The sequence below is a fragment of the Ambystoma mexicanum genome, chromosome 5q (genome assembly GCF_040938575.1).
Source record: "Ambystoma mexicanum isolate Mex_15411 chromosome 5q, UKY_AmexF1_1, whole genome shotgun sequence".
Lineage (NCBI taxonomy): Eukaryota > Metazoa > Chordata > Amphibia > Caudata > Ambystomatidae > Ambystoma > Ambystoma mexicanum.
The window spans coordinates 64576288-64592369 of record NC_090933.1 but is presented as its reverse complement, the minus strand read 5'-3'; positions in this window follow the sequence as shown (position 1 = coordinate 64592369).

The following is a 16082-nucleotide window of genomic DNA, read 5'->3' as shown; positions in this document are numbered from 1 at the left end:
TCCAGATGCCGGGTGGTTCTTCGATAGATCCCACAGTTTACAGTCCTTATTGTCTGTCTGTTTCCCTGTCATTCCCCGGTTCTGAGAAATGGGCAGTGATGATGGTCTTGGACTCAGGAGCCACGGGGAACTACGTGGATGCCGCTTATGCCCGGGATTTGGGTCTGCCGGTTGTGCATAAGACATGTCCTGAAGTGGTGAATTCGGTGGATGGCTCTTCCTTGGTCTCTGGGTTAGTGACGGAGCGGACCACTGATCTCACCATGATCACAGACTGCGGTCATCAAGAGAGCATATATTTTGACCTCATTGCGGCACCGGAGTTCAAATTCATTCTTGGCTTACCATGGTTAAAATTGCATAATCCCTCTGTTGATTGGCATTCTGGGGATGTATGTTTTCTCTCGGAATACTGTGAAAATAAGTGCCTAACTATCAGTTCAGAGACCACCAGTCCAAGTCATGCTCTCGCTGAAACTACCCGTACTGTGGGGGCAGTAGTCAACACTGTCCTTCCTATGGTGTACAGGGAATATCAGGACGTATTTGACGCACGTGGGGCAGAGGTACTTCCGCCACACAGGCCCTATGATTGCCCCATTGAACTGATTCCTGGAGCCAAGATTCCGTCTGGGCGGATATATTCCCTGACCCCCAAGGAGGACGTGATTTTGAAGGAATATATTGACAAATCCTTGAGTACTGGCTTTATTCGTCCTTCCCGTTCACCTGCTGCCTCCCCCATGTTCTTTGTCCCTAAGAAGAAGGGGGACCGTGCTTTGAATGCCGTCACGATCAGGAATCAATATCCGATACCTCTGATTTCAATCTTATTGGACCAATTGGGTGCAGATAAGGTGTTCACTAAACTGGATTTGAGGGGGGCCTACACTCTCGTACGGATTCGCAAAGGCGACGAGTGGAAGACTGCCTTCAAAACCAAATATGGCCTCTTCGAATACTGCGTTATGCCCTTTGGCCTGTGTAACGCTCCAGCGACATTCCAATACTTTATCAACGACGTATTTCATGACATGCTAGACCAATATGTAGTCGTTTATCTAGACGACATCTTGATCTACTCTCCTTCAGTTGACACTATTGTCGTCCATGTCTCTAACGTTTTGCAACGTTTAAGGGAGAACTACTTGTATGCAAAGTTGGACAAATGCAGGTTCCATGAAACTGAGGTGGAGTTCCTAGGCTATGATATTACTAGCCGGGGAGTGCAGATGAGCCAGTCTAAGGTTACCGCGATATTGGAGTGGCCTTGTCCTAGTACCTTGAAGGCCCTGCAATCCTTTCTAGGTTTTACAAATTTCTATCAGCGGTTTATCCAAGACTTCTCAGCCATTGCCTCTCCACATACCAAACTAACCAGCACCAAATGCTTGTTTAAATGGAACGAGGACGCTCAACGGGCTTTTGAGACCTTAAAGTCTGCTTTTACCACTGCTCCCGTCCTTCAACATCCGGATCCGTCTTTGCCTTTCATTGTAGAAGCAGATGCATCAGATATTGCACTGGGAGCCATCCTGTCCCAACTTTGCCCAGAGTCCACTGGATTACATCCTGTTGCGTATCACTCCAGAAAACTCATCTCTTATGAGAGGAACTATACGATCACAGAACGGGAATTGTTAGCAGTGAGGGACGCCTTTATGGTATGGAGACATCATCTTTTGGGGTCCTCCGAACCGGTTCAAGTGTTTACTGATCAACAAAATCTCTTGGCGCTGCAATCAGTGAAGTGTACCACGGCACGCCATGCCAGGTGGCATGAATTTTTTGCCATGTTCAACTTCACCATTACCTATCGCCCTGGGTCTCTGAACTCGAAGTGGATGCTCTCTCCCGTATCCATGGAGTTCCTGGACCATCTGAGCTCAAGGGCGCCCTTCTATTACCTAATCAAGTGGTGTGTGGGTGTACCTTGCGCCCCTCTCTGAAGACAAGGATCCAAGAGTGGGTGAGAACCACTCCCTCCGAGATTGCTAGCCTGGGATTGGAGATCATCCATTCATTGCCTTATAAAAAGGGTAAAATATATGTACCTGACTCCGACACAAGACACATAGCCATACAATGGTGTCACGATTCAGCGGTAGCTGCACATCCAGGTACTGGGAAAACTATCGACCTTTTGAGAAGGTGGTGCTGGTGGCCCTCCATGTCACACAACGTTAGGGAATACATTGTCTCTTGTGCCACTTGTGCGCAGTGCAAACATCAACCGGGCAAACCTGTGGGCCTACTACAACCCATGCCTATACCAGATAGACCTTGGCTTATGGTTTCTATGGACTTCGTAGTAGAGCTTCCAGTAGTCGACGGCTACGACACTATATGGGTGGTCGTGGACTACTTCACAAAATCAGCCTTGTTTGTACCCTGCCAGGGGATTCCTTCTGCTCCTGTTTTGGCAGAGTTGTTCTTGAAGAACGTCTACCGAAGATTTGGTCTGCCCTCCATTCTCGTTACTGACCGGGGACCACAGTTCACTTCTCGCTTTTGGAGAGCATTGACAACGACGCTGGGTATAGACGGCAGGTACTCCAGTGCATACCATCCACAAACTGATGGGCAAACTGAGAGGCTGAATGCCACTATGGAGCAGTATCTACAATGTCTTACCCTCCAACGCCAAGATACGTGGGTTTCCGTTCTACCACTGGCGGAGTTCGCCTACAACAACTCTCTGCACACGGCGACAGGTGTATCTCCATTCTTTGCCTTGTATGGCCAACACCCCCGTTCTTTGCCCAGTATTGCTGATTGGCCGTTACACAATCCGGCTGCCTCTGGTTGTCTTAGGAATCTATCAGATACCCACGCTATGGTCAAGAATCAGTTACTACAGGCCCAGTCACGTACTAAGTCTTCTGCAGATGCACATCGCTCCCCGGCTCCTAGCTACCGACCGGGGATGAAGGTCTGGCTGTCCACAAAGAACCTACGCTTGCCTGGTCGACGAGCCTTGTTACCTCGGTTTGTGGGTCCCTACAGCATTCTGCAGGTTATTAACCCTGCTGCCCTCCGATTGGCCCTTCCTACTAAATGGAAAGTACATCCGGTATTCCATGTCTCTCTAGTGAAACCATGCCACCCATCTACCAGGCTACCTGCTCGTCCTCCGCCGATTAAGGTGCACGGTTTTGATGAATTCGAGGTGGGTGCGATCTTGGATACCAAGGTTCGAAGGGGCAGGCGTCTCTATCTGGTCGATTGGAAGGGCTATGGACCCGTAGATCGTACGTGGGAACCTGCAGTGAACGTCCATGCTCCGGCCCTTTTGTCCCGTTTCTGGTCTGCTCGGGGGGTGAGACCCCCTTTGAGGGAGGATACTGTCATGTACAGGCGTGCAAGCAGTGCTAAGAAACAGCTGCCTAGCCCTTTAAGGACGCTGCAACCAGGTGCCTGGAAGTTGGCATGGCAACGCTGGCGTCCTCTCAGCGTTTCCTAAGGCCGACGCAGGAAGCCGCGGAACGCTGTCATGTGACCTTTCCTTTTTAGGCATCGCCTTCACTTCGTATCGGTGCTTCTGATTGAGAATTGGTGGCGCTTCGTACCTTGTGCATTGTATCCTGTTCCCTTGAACCCCTGTTGCAGTACCCTTCCTCCTCCCCTTTCCCTCCTGTGTTCCTGATTGCCTCGTTTCCTCGACCCGGACCGTTACCTGGCTTTGATTCTGGACTGCCTTGTTCTTGTCTGCTGCCTGTATCGTGCTTCGACCTCGGACTGCTCACGGACATCTTTGCCTTCGCCCATTTGTTTTGGTTACTCTTCGTTTGTCTTCTGGATCCTCACTCACCTGGATTGCATCTGGGTAATTTTGGGATTGTTGAACTTTTGAACTTTTCGAACTTTTGAACTTTTCGAACTTTTGGATTGTTGAACTTTGGAACTCGAACTTTTTGGATTGTTCAAACTTGATACTTGGATTTCCTGGCTACGTACACTAACAAGTGTGTATTAGGCGTCCTCGTGCCGGCGGGATAGGTGGTTGGGCTTTTCTTGGATTCTGGATTGTGGACTTCGGATTTGCTTCCCTTCCTTTTTCCACCTGACTCTCCCCGGCATTGATCAGGATAAAAACACGGTAAGCCATAGTCTCGCATGGGAAGGGGGTTGTTATTGGAATTTGACCAACACGTATTGCATTCTTAAACTGTTGTGTTCGGGTCTGGTCAGAAGGGCGGTTGGTTATACTTTCTGTGTTGTGTTAACCCCTCACTTGCAGATCCAACGCCTGTCCTCGGCCACTCGTACCACCCTGTCTTCACCGATAACAACTCCTGCGGCACGTGTCTTCATCTGGGTCGTCTGGGTCTCATCTGGCATCCTTTCTTTCCTCTGATTGATCGCTCTGGCTGTCTATTCCTGGAGCGAGAGGGTTCCATCAGGAGGAAGAACTCTTCGGCTACACGACGTGGGCAACTTGCATCTGACACTGACCATGACAGCGATGGGCAGGACGCAACCCCTGCACAGTCCACACCCCAGAAGAGGTCCCGGGATGACAGCAACTGCCCTTCAACCTTGAGGGGACAACCCAGGGAGCACTGTGCACCAACTGGCAAGCCACCCCAGGTACCCATTACACCGGTGCCACCAAGGCCCGAGGAGGGCGAAGCACCACCACCACCCATTGGCCATCCTGATGATTCATGCGAGGCACCACAATCCGAGGAGTTGAGTTTGGCTGGGGAGGTCGCAGCCACGGCACCCCTGGCTGTGGAGGACACACAGGACGACATATGGGTGCCCATGGAGGACAATGTTTCAGAAGTGGTCCGTACCCCAACTCCACCGGCATCCCCCCAAGTATCGTCCCTCGTTACAGAGCACGCCACCACCCCGGAGCAGTCTGGTCAGGAGCAGACGGAGAGACACTTCAGTCCAATTTTCATGACTAGGGAGGCTGAGCAGGACAGCCAGGGGCCGACTACCTCCACAGGTGCACCCGCAGGGCAGCAGCGGTCTGACCTGCTTACTGCCCTTGTGCGGGAGTTTGTCGACGACAACAGACTGGCCAGACAGGAGTGGCGTAAGGATTTAGCCTCTCTAGGCAGGTCCATCATGGACAACACTGCCTCCATGGACAAATCATTAGCTGACAACACCAGCTGCCTCTGCAAGGAGGTCTCGGCCCTCCGGCAGGTCTTAGGCCACATAGCGGATGCCATGGAGGCAGGGTATCCCAATACACAATCACAGCAGACGGCCACACTGTCTTCCGCCAGTTCTACACAGACAAGCCCGCTCCGCAGGTCGGCACGTACCCGGCGCCGGTAAGACATGCCGCACCCTGGACCAAGGAGTGCCAATTGATCGTCGGGGCAGCCTCATGTAGGAATTGGAGACTCGATGGAACATGTGTGGGGGAGTTGTGGGTAGAGGCGGAGGGGGGTGAAGGTGTGTGGGGGAGTTGTGGAGGGAGAGGGAGGGGGATGTGGGTGTGTGGGGGAGTTGTGGTGGAGGGGGCGGGGGTGAGGGTGTGTGGGGGAGATGTGGGGGAGGGGGATGGGGTGAGGGTGGTGGAGGGTTTTTGCACTTACGTTTACATTGTTATATTTAATACACCCATCGTGTGAAAAACAAGACCTGAGTGCACATTCATCATTGTGCATGTGTCATTAATTACAGTGCATAGTGTAAATGTACCCCCACACCCAGTGCCCTCTATCCAACCATCATGTCACCCTCTACTACCATGTGTGTCAGAAATATTGTGCAATCACTGACTGGCACACAGCACGTGCCTCCTGTGCATCGGCACCGCGATGATGTGCAGCCACATCTTCTTCTTCCCCTTCATCATCACCAGGTGGTAGCAGTTCAATGTCAGGGGGCAGAGGCACATTCCGGCGGATGCACATTTTGTGCAGCATGACACATGCCATGATGATCTTGGCCACCTTCTCATGCCTGTAGAGGAGTGCCCCACCCGACCAGCTGAGGCAGCGAAATCGTGCCTTCAACAGGCCAAAGGTCTGCTCGATGACCACACGGGTACTGGGATTGGGAATGATTGTAGTCCTCCTTGTGCCTGTTCTGTGGGTTTCGGACAGGGGTGTGTAGCCACGGCTTCAAGGGATAGCCACTATCACCTGCATGAGAGGCAATTAAAGGTAAATGTTAGACGATTCATGATGGACAGCTGTACTAGTCACACATGCCTGCAGTTTATCGTTGCCCACATGCACATCTCCCTGGATGTATTGACGCCATTTTCAGTCCCTCAATGTGTCCTGTGCCATGGACTAATGGTGTGGGTTGCATCTTCAAGATGATGCATGGTGTGCACTGACGTCTTGTTGCACATGCATCGTGTACTCATACAGCTGTGTTAGTGTCAAATTAGTGAGGTGTTGTCTTCTGCGAGATTTACTTAGAGGGAGCGTTGGCAGTAGTCTGTGCAATATTGGGCAATCAGGGCTGATCATTCCCATGGTGACATGCAGCACTCCTGTGCGTGTGCCGGCCTTGTGACAGACTGTTAGGCGATCCTCTGCACACCAGGCCACGACACGTCAGAACACTGCCCACATTCCCCCAACACCTCCTCCCAAGCTTCGAGGCTCAAGTGATTCGGTGAACCCACAGAACCGAAAACTCCGTACCAGTGTACGGGCTCGATTGCAACCTTTTCTGCATTGGCAACTGCCTTGGAGAACGTATAGCAGAAAGGGCGGCCTCACGTCCTCACGCCAGTCACGTGATACACTACGGCGTTCCCCATGTGATCTTGGTGGACGTCACATGATCCAGAGAAGTCACGTGACCCAGGGGCGATCAGTATAAAGTACTGAGAGACAGAACGCTCATTGCTTCTCAGCTGGCTTCGGACACTGTTTGGCGTTACAACTTGCTCCTTGTTTACCTTGACCACGGAAATCTATCACGGACTCCCTCGGACACCCCTTGGTACTTTTGCTTGGAACTCTTTACCTGTTGCCGGATATTTGGACTGCACCTCGACTTGTCTTTGGATCATCCCTTGGTACCTTGCTGATCTTCTACGCCTTTTCCCTACTGGGGATTCAAGTCCAGCCCTGACTCCCACAGGTGGCTACTCTTCATCCACGCTGAACCTGCGGTTCTACCATTCCAGGGACCGCCGCATCTAATGAGCCTCAAACCTCCCTACTAGGTCACCTGGGTCTCCATTACACCAGATAGGTAAGACACTTTAGTTACTTGTTTTCCTTATTGTATTGTGCTTGCCTGGTGCTTAACCTCATTCCCTCTTGACAGCAGCATCGGTGTTCCTAGAGGCTCCGTGGATCCGAGAAGACATCTCTCACCTGTGGCCTCAAAGGTCGTACAGCGGGTTTCTATTTAGTTCCCCTGTGCGTCACTTGGGGACGGAGGTCTCATCGGTCTACACGACACTCAAGTCAGAACACAGACAGTGGATTCCCTAGTAGGTTCAGTTTGATGAACTCACAGGGATGCTTGTCCTGTGTGGTGGTATGCTGGAGACAGCAACATAGTGCATATGCACTGGATGGTGCTGTATGGCGTTAGGGAGGGTGAGGGCCGCTGATGAGTGGTGCACGTGTTGTGGGATGTGGGGTGGTTTCCTGTTAGTCATGTAGTGATAGGTGTCGACGTTACTTCATTCCTATGGGATTCGAGTGTCATGTACCGTTTGTGATGCTTTGGGGCACAATGTTCGGTGATGTGCACATCGTGCAGCCACATCTACATTGGCAGCATGGTGGTGTGTGCATCTCTCCCCCCATTTTAATGCCATGTGCCAGTTCTGCAACTTATCAAGCAGCCAGGCACATCGTCCAGCATGTCGCTCCATGAAGCTTTGTAGCGTGGAGTTCCGCAGGACCATAGAGTCATGAGTTGATCCAGGATATCGGGCACGACAATATGTGACGATTTTGCTGGCATTGCATACCATCTGCACATTGATGGAGTGGTATTGCTTGCGGTTGCGGTACACCACCTCCATGGCATGCGGGACCACCAACTCCACGTGGGTGCAGTCGAGGGCACCTACAGAATTTGTCATGCCTGCCAGTGCATGGAAGGCAACTTTTGGATCAAATATCTCCTGGGGAGTCCATGGTAGAGATGTGTAGTCCCTTGTGTGCTTGAAGATGGCATCCAGCACTTGGTTCAGAATCCGAGAAAATAAGGGTTGTGATATGCCATGTATGTGCCCCACTGTGTGCTGGTAGGTGCCTGTGGCAAGGAAGTGGAGCACAGACACTACCTTCAGTAGAGGGGGGATGGCAGTGCGTATTTCAATGAGGCTCACTGTGTCTTCGTGTATCAGGTCCACTATGGTGGTGATGGTGTCCCGGTCCAGACGATACAGGGTGTGGATCTGCTCAGGGGTTAGGTTGAAAGGACTGGCTCTGATGCGATGGATTGGGGGCTGCCAGCATGGTAACGGTTGCTGCACTGGTGGGGCATGCTGGGCCTGTCTCACCCTCCTTCTTCTCCTGCGCCTCTTCTGTTGTGTCGGCAGTTGTTGTTGTTGTTGATGTTGTGGCAATGCAAGCATGTCCTCCAGCTCCAGTAATGCTACTACTATTGGAATCATCTTGGTGTGGGAGGGGGTGTGGTGTGTGGGTGTGCTCCTTTTGTACTGGGCCAGACTCCATTGCCTCCACCTGTGCTGATTGTGTGCACCTGTGGCAGTTGGGAACACTGCTCAAGGCATTTTATGGTAGGTCGGTGATGGCGGTATTTACGGAATGCCGGTAACCACTTTTTCTGCCTTTATGAAGCCGTTATTTGCATGCCCGCTTCACTTGTGATCTACTCCAGTTCACGGCATGCCGCTATTGCTGGCATGGTGGGTCACGTGCCCGCACCCAGTAAACGATGCCGGTATTCCTTTACCGGCATCGATGTTCCCTTAGCACCAACCTCGGAATGACCCCCTATGTTTCGGCCTGTCCCACTTGCCTTCAGTCTAAATCTCCATGAACATTCCTGTTAGGATTAGTTTCTCGAATGTCAATTCCCATTAGACCATGGCAGATAATATCTACCGATTTCATTGTGGATCTTCCCTCTTCCGACAATCATACAGCCATCATGGTTACTATCGATTGCTTCATGAAGACGGCCCATTTTTCTTCTCTGCCAGGTGTTCCAACCGCAGCCCAGATGTCTCGAATATTCATCTCTGAAAACTTCTCTCATCATGGATTGCCTGATACTATTGTTTCTGTCCGAGGTCTGCAGTACACTTCCAGATTCTGGCAAAAGCTTTGTTCTCTCCTTCAGATCCAACGTTTAACGCTTAACTGGACTCCACAGGAACGTAATGATCCCCGAGCCTGTTGATCTGCTATACTGATGCTTAAAGTGTTTTTTTCCTGTCAGGAAAGAGAAGTAATAAGAAAGGAGGTGCTGTAATTGATAAGTATGGTGAAATCTACTAGAACTCTATGTCTATCTTTCACCCAGAAAATGTCTCCCTCTATTTCTAAGACCCACACTATCCTCACCTTTTTTTGTGTTTAGGGAGATCTCCGTCCTGCTATCATACAGGGGCATGTTGATGTCGAGGTTTTAAAGACTAAGATGCTGTTGAACTCAGGAAGCATCTGGAGGCAAGTGTCTTCAAATGTAAATGAGTCTCTTGACAGAACCAAGGAGAAAAAACGGATGTCTCTGAGGAATAAACGTTTTTCTAAATTGGAGAGATCTCTCTTACTGACTAACTATTTCTTCTTTGCATTTTGCATATTCTCGGATTAAAAGCCTTTAACAGAAGAGTTCGGAATTTCAGGAAAAAGAATATGAAAGCCTTTTCTTGTGGTAGGTTGGTGCGCTTGCTATGAATGAAGCGCGCAAAACATGAAGGGGTCTTCGGTATCCTGAAGGAATTTTGACTGAGGGAAGTATGCACGCATACGCAGGAAGAGAACACACTGCACAGCGTAAGCTTGTGTTGTCTGAAAAAACTACAACCTTCTACTGTGAAGCGAGGTTGACAACTGTGAGGAAAAACTCTATGGAGCTTCAGGTACGTATTCGCGTAGGAATTTATCTAAACTCTTAATTCTGTAATGTTCATTTTTAAACTAACACGGACCAAATGCGAAGCGCGCATTACTGTGGAGGCGGGGCTTAAGTAACCCCCAATGTTCAAAGTCTAGTTCTCTGCTGAAACTTGCCCATGACCCACTGGGCAGCCATCTTATGGGTATTGATAGCTATTGAATCCCTATGGAAGTCTAAGGGTATTTAAGGCTGTGAATTGTGAGAATGTTAGGTGTGCCAAGCTAACACCCACCTAAAACCTACTGATCTATACAAAGAATCCCGCCTGGCCTGAACTCCTGAATCTAGGCTATAAACCCTGGATGTGATCATGACACAACAGGCATTGAGCTTGGGATTTCACCCTCAAACCAATGGGCAAACAGAGCGATTCACCAGACACTGGAAGGTTATCTACGTTGTTTTGTGTCTGCGGCACAGGATAACTGGGTGGAACTGTTGCCTCTCGCAGAATTTGCATATAATAATGCCCCCCACAGCGTATTGAAATCAAGCCCATTCTTTTATTCTCATGGATTCTATCCTTCCTTCCTCCCTTCTATGGTGCCTTTGACTACTCGGTTTCCCGGCGTTGATGCACTGATCACTGATATTCAACAAGGTCATCGTCTAGTCAGGCGGGCACTTCAGGAAGCTCAAGACCGCGCCCAACGCTATGCCGATAAGAGGAGATCACTCATTCCGGTGCTTGCTGTTGTTGACTCGGTATGGTTGGCTTCTCGATACTTACCACGCCATCTGGTTCCTTCCAAGTTGTCCGCCGGTTTCTTTTGTCCTTTCCGTATTGTACAGTTGGTGGGTGAGGCTACTGTTCGTCTACACCTTCCTCCCTCTTGGTCCAGGATTCATCCAGTGTTCCACCTCTCTCAGATCAAATTGGATGTCTCTGACCGGTTTGATAGATGTTCTTCTATTCATCCTCCACCGGTGGCTACACCTATTGGTGCTGAATTCGAGGTGTCCGGCATCTGTGATTCCAGACAGAGGTCGTTTGCAGTTTTTGGTCGATTGAAAGGGCTATTCGCCTGCTGACAGGTCGTGGGAGCCGGTTTCTGGGGTTCATGCTCCACAATTGATCAAATGGTTTTATCGGCTCCATCCCAGAAAACCAGGTTGTCCGCCTCTGCGAGGGGGCATACTGTTGCATCCCATTATGGGCGGTGGTCATGGTGGCACCGTGGTAGGCACCAGTATACTATTGCACTCCCTCAACCTAAGATGGCAGCCAGGAAGTCCCGTTTCTGCAATGCTGTAGTGCTTGTTTCAGTTTCCTCCGTGGCTCTGAATCCTCGTAGTCACGTGACGGAATATAGACAGGCTGTTTCTGTGATCCAGTGTGTCGCTACTCCTATTCAAGATGCTTCGTAAGTGCGCCTACTAGGGATTATTCCTTTCAACTTCTAATTGTTATCCTACTTGTATCCTACTAATCTCTCTGTCATTCCTAGATCACTATCCTCAGCGGTTTCGTCCGTCTCTCGCGTTCCCCGACTCTCTGACTCACGGTAGGAAGTCTCTCAAGTCCGTTCTTGTCAGATGCTCCCATTTAATAGAGCGTATAATTTGCTTACCTCTTACTGTTTACTTGAAAGCACAGTCACAGTGTATCAGGACTCCCCCGGCACCAAGTACGTGATCCCCGACCACGGAACTTCCATCATTCGAATACACGCCTATCAAGTAGGTTACAAAGAAACATAGCGATATCACTCCAGCTCTAGAATCCTTTGTACTTATTCTTCCTTCTATTTTCACAGTCTTGCCAGCAATTCCTGGAAACTCAGCAGAGAATCCTCTCTACAGTTACAGGTGCAGATCACTATCACCTTTTACCTGCTGTATGCGTTTCCTATTCTCTGAAACTTACCTGTGTCATTTTCACTGTCAGACTCCGGGAGTCCTTCATCGCCAGAAGGTATCCAGCCCGAATAAACTAGTCCTCGGATCACAGATTTGGAGATTCTTTCGCAGACCTGCGCTCTCAATCCAGCACAGGGTTTTCTACCCCAGAGGGTTTCCATGGAGGGGTTTGTCTTTCTCTGTTTCCTGTTGCTATCAGGCAGAGGGCGGCAAGGTTCCCAGGGTTTTTTTCCTATCTTCAAGGACTTGCCTTCTAATAAGGTTAGTGGTTCTCTGCAACTTATACCTTGAGGACATAACAGCTATATCCTAATCACAAAGGGCGTTAGCTTAGTTTAGGAGGTTGTAGGAGGTTCTCTGCACTTGTCTAAAGCAAGTGTGTGCGCTTAGCAGGTTTTGGTTTCCCTATGTTCTCTATACCTATCCATTTCAAGAACCCTAAACCTTTTTCCAGTGTCCCTAACACCCACACCTATCCACAACCTCTCCCTAACCCTGTTCCCCCCATTGGCTGCCTTGAGGTACCTTTATATGCTAAAATCAGGAGCCAGGGCCAACGAAGGTGGGAGGGGTCAACTACATTTGGCTTCTGTGGCTAGGAAGGAGTTGTGTGATACTCCAGGGATGTTACAAATGGCAACTTCAGTCTACAGACAACAGGGTTGATGATCTGAGAAACAGGAAAGGGACCAATATACCTTGGTTTAAACGTTTTACTACAAGAGGGTAGTTTAATGTGTTCAGTAGAAAGCCAGACAAGGTTGTGGATCTTACAATCAGGAACCAGAGTCCTTTTCTAATTGGCATAGTGACAGGCATTCTCTTGAGCTTTAGGCAAGTGTTTTCTCCCAATTGTAATCCTTGAGTGATGGACTGGACATGTTCTTTCACAGAAGGAACTTTATATTCAAAGGATGGTATCATGGGAAGAGATATAGGATAATAACCGTAAGAGGCATGAAATGGGGTATCACCTGTGGAGGTGAGATATGAGTCATTATAGGTGAATTCCGCCAAGGGTAGAAGATCCGTCCATTTAGCCTCATTTTCCATGACGTAACATCTAATAATAATAATTTAGCATTTATATAGCGCTACGAACCCTCAGGCATCTGAGCGCTGCTTATTATTAACCACGGTGTGTGGTGTTCATTTATCAACCTCGGAAGGATGAAAGGCTGAGTTTGGCCCTGCCAGGATTCAAACCTGCATCAGCATGCTCTGCACAGATGTCAAAGCGAGCGCTCTACTCGCTGTGCTATCGGGTATCTAAGATATTGTACCATTGTCTGATTTGCTCTTTCACTCTGTCCATCAGTTTGAGGATGGTAAGCCAAAGAATAATGCTGGTGAATATCAAGATGGCAAACATCTTTCCAAAAGGATGATATGAATTGAGTGCCATGATCATTAATCATCGTACGGGGTAGTCCATGGTATCTGCATAGGTGCTGAAGAAAGAAATGTGAAAACGCAGAGGCTGAAGGCAGTTTCTTCATGGCCACAAAATGTGCCAATTTCGTGAAGGAATCGACCATGGTCAGGATCGTAGTATTGCCCTGGTCTAATGGCAGATCTATGACGAAATTGAGGGAACAAGATTGCCATGGACCATCCGGAATTGGAAGGATTCTTAAGAACCCCACGGGACATTGCCTTAATGTCTTTGCTCTGGCACAAATCCCACAGCCTTTTATATAGTCTGTGATATTGTTTTTCATGGTTTTCCACCAAGCAGAGTGTCAGATCTTGTCTAAGGTTTTTCAGAGACCAAAATGTTCCGCTCCCAGGGAATAATGACACCAAGATATCATAGTCTTCTGACTCTTTACCGGGCAGCCAAATTCTGTTGTTATGTAAAAGTATTCCTTGTTCCAGATGGTTACCAGTGTTTTTCTTTAGGAATCGTATTTCGTTCACCTTGTAACTTTTCTGCAAAGTTTCTTCATAAGGCATTTTAAGAGAATAGAGGGCTCCTATGATTTTTTCAGGATTAAGGAAGGGAACACCTTCTGTTTCATCTTCTTCCGTTCTATAGGCACGTGAAAGTGCATCTGCCTTTGTATTAAGATGACCTGGTTTAACTGTCACTAGGAACTCGAATCGAGCGAAGAAGTGTATCTAACGGTTTTGGCGTTGATTCATTGATCTCGCCGTTTTGAGAATCCCTAGATTTTTATGATCAGTGTATACAGTGATCATGTGGCAGGCTCCTTCTAATAGGTGTCTCCAATTTACAAAGGATTCTTTGATGACTAACAGCTCTTTTTCAAAAATACTGAATGTCAAAACTTAAAGGGATGAGAAGGGTATCGGCCCCCTCTCCCGAATGACAGAAGCCGAATAGATTGATCCTCCCACCGTGGTTGGCACAGGTACCTGAATGTTAATGACACAGGTACCACGTGGCAGCCAATGGGGGGAAGAAGGAGTTAGGGAAAGGGTGTGGAAAGATAAAGGGAAGGTGGGGTAGAAAGAAAATGCATGTACATACAGTCAAATAGTACATAAACCCAGTAATCCTAAGCCTAACCTCCTAAAGCCTGTACCTAACACTCCTATCTGAAATCCTGCCTCTCTGGGTACTCTATTGCATCCTAGTAAATGCTTGATTAACTTACACTTAGCATAATTGCACATGAAACAAGTCCTCACTAACATGAAACAGGATGCAACATAACATCAAACATAAAGCGTGTGCAGACCCAAAATACAAACATGGTTTTGACAGCAAGCTGTATGGCACAAACAAGGGAATTCCCTTTGATGAAGAAACTAGACACATGGCCCATTGGGCTAGCAAAAGCAACAAACAAACATTACATTTAGCGGTACTATTCTTAAATACATAGCACCTCTATTTGTCATGTAAGGTTTTGAAATAAGTGTCCCGCAGGTCCTAGAACCGTACTTCTAGCGTGTTGACCTAATCATGGGCAAGTGTGCTCCAACAGTATTCACCAGCATACACAGTGACTAAGAGTGCCCTTAATCTCGTTTTGATTATTCATCAGACTTCATTATAAACCCAGATAGAAAACGCTCACTGATAATGCTCAACAACATAAGGGAACCAAAACACGTGTTTGTAAGTCTCTCTGCTTTGATATCATAAACTGCGGGTAAGTGCGTTCAACCGCCAGCCGTACATATTTTCCCCCGATAACAGATTGCCGGGAGACGTGCACCTTAGCAGTTCCAAAACACAATAATAAATGCTGTTCCACTTATCTTAGTGTCCGGGTGCCTCACGAGGCAACCCGGACTTCGTAGAATGACGCAAGGTAGCCGCTGAGCCAACGCTTCTCACTGCCGCAGCCCGGGATCACAAAGCAGCATTCCTCCTGCATCCCGCATTTGCTCAGTCACAATCCTCAGATCCGAACGCCGTGAACGTGTAGTTCAATGCGCATTTGCGCGCTGACCCAGGTGGAAGGAATCATTGGGGCTTACTAAACCGCCGGTTGCCTGTGCTCTGGTGTGGCTAATTATTGATGTGCAGCACGGGCGGCCAGCGGTTTAGTGAGCCCAATGATTGCTTCCAGCTGGCTCAGCACGCGAACGCGCAATGAACTACACAGTGTCCCATAGGCTGCTGGAAAATGTAGTTCACAACCTATTTCCTATAATTCAAGCACCTTCTCTTGCCCCAAACCTCATTTCTGACAGTACCTCCTCTCCCAGGGCTCTTCCCAGTACCTGCTTTATCAGGATGCCGCGAATGAAATTGTCTCACCAAGCGGGGTACATGAACAGAACTGGCCGGTTCCCAAGAACAGTCTTCAGGACCATACCAGCCCACTGAATTAGATGCCACAACACTCACTGTCTCCGCTTCGAATCCGGTATTTTTTTAACCTCATATTCTGTCTGCCTCCTTGATGATTGCTGGTGGCCTCTGCACACGCCTCCCGGGAGCTGCGGGTTTAAGCAAAGGCACATGGAATACTGGATGTATCTTTAAGGTTATAGGTAATCGTAATTTGACAGCTGCTGCAGACACACACTTCACAATCTCATATGGTCCGATAAACTTGGGTGCAAATTTACGGGGTCGTACCAGGGGCAAATTGTTTGTGGATAACCATACTTTGTCTCCCACCTTGTACTGGGGAGCTTTACGTCTTTTCTTGTCTGCGTTATTTCTTGTAATTCTTCTTGGCCTGTTCTAGGTTGACTCG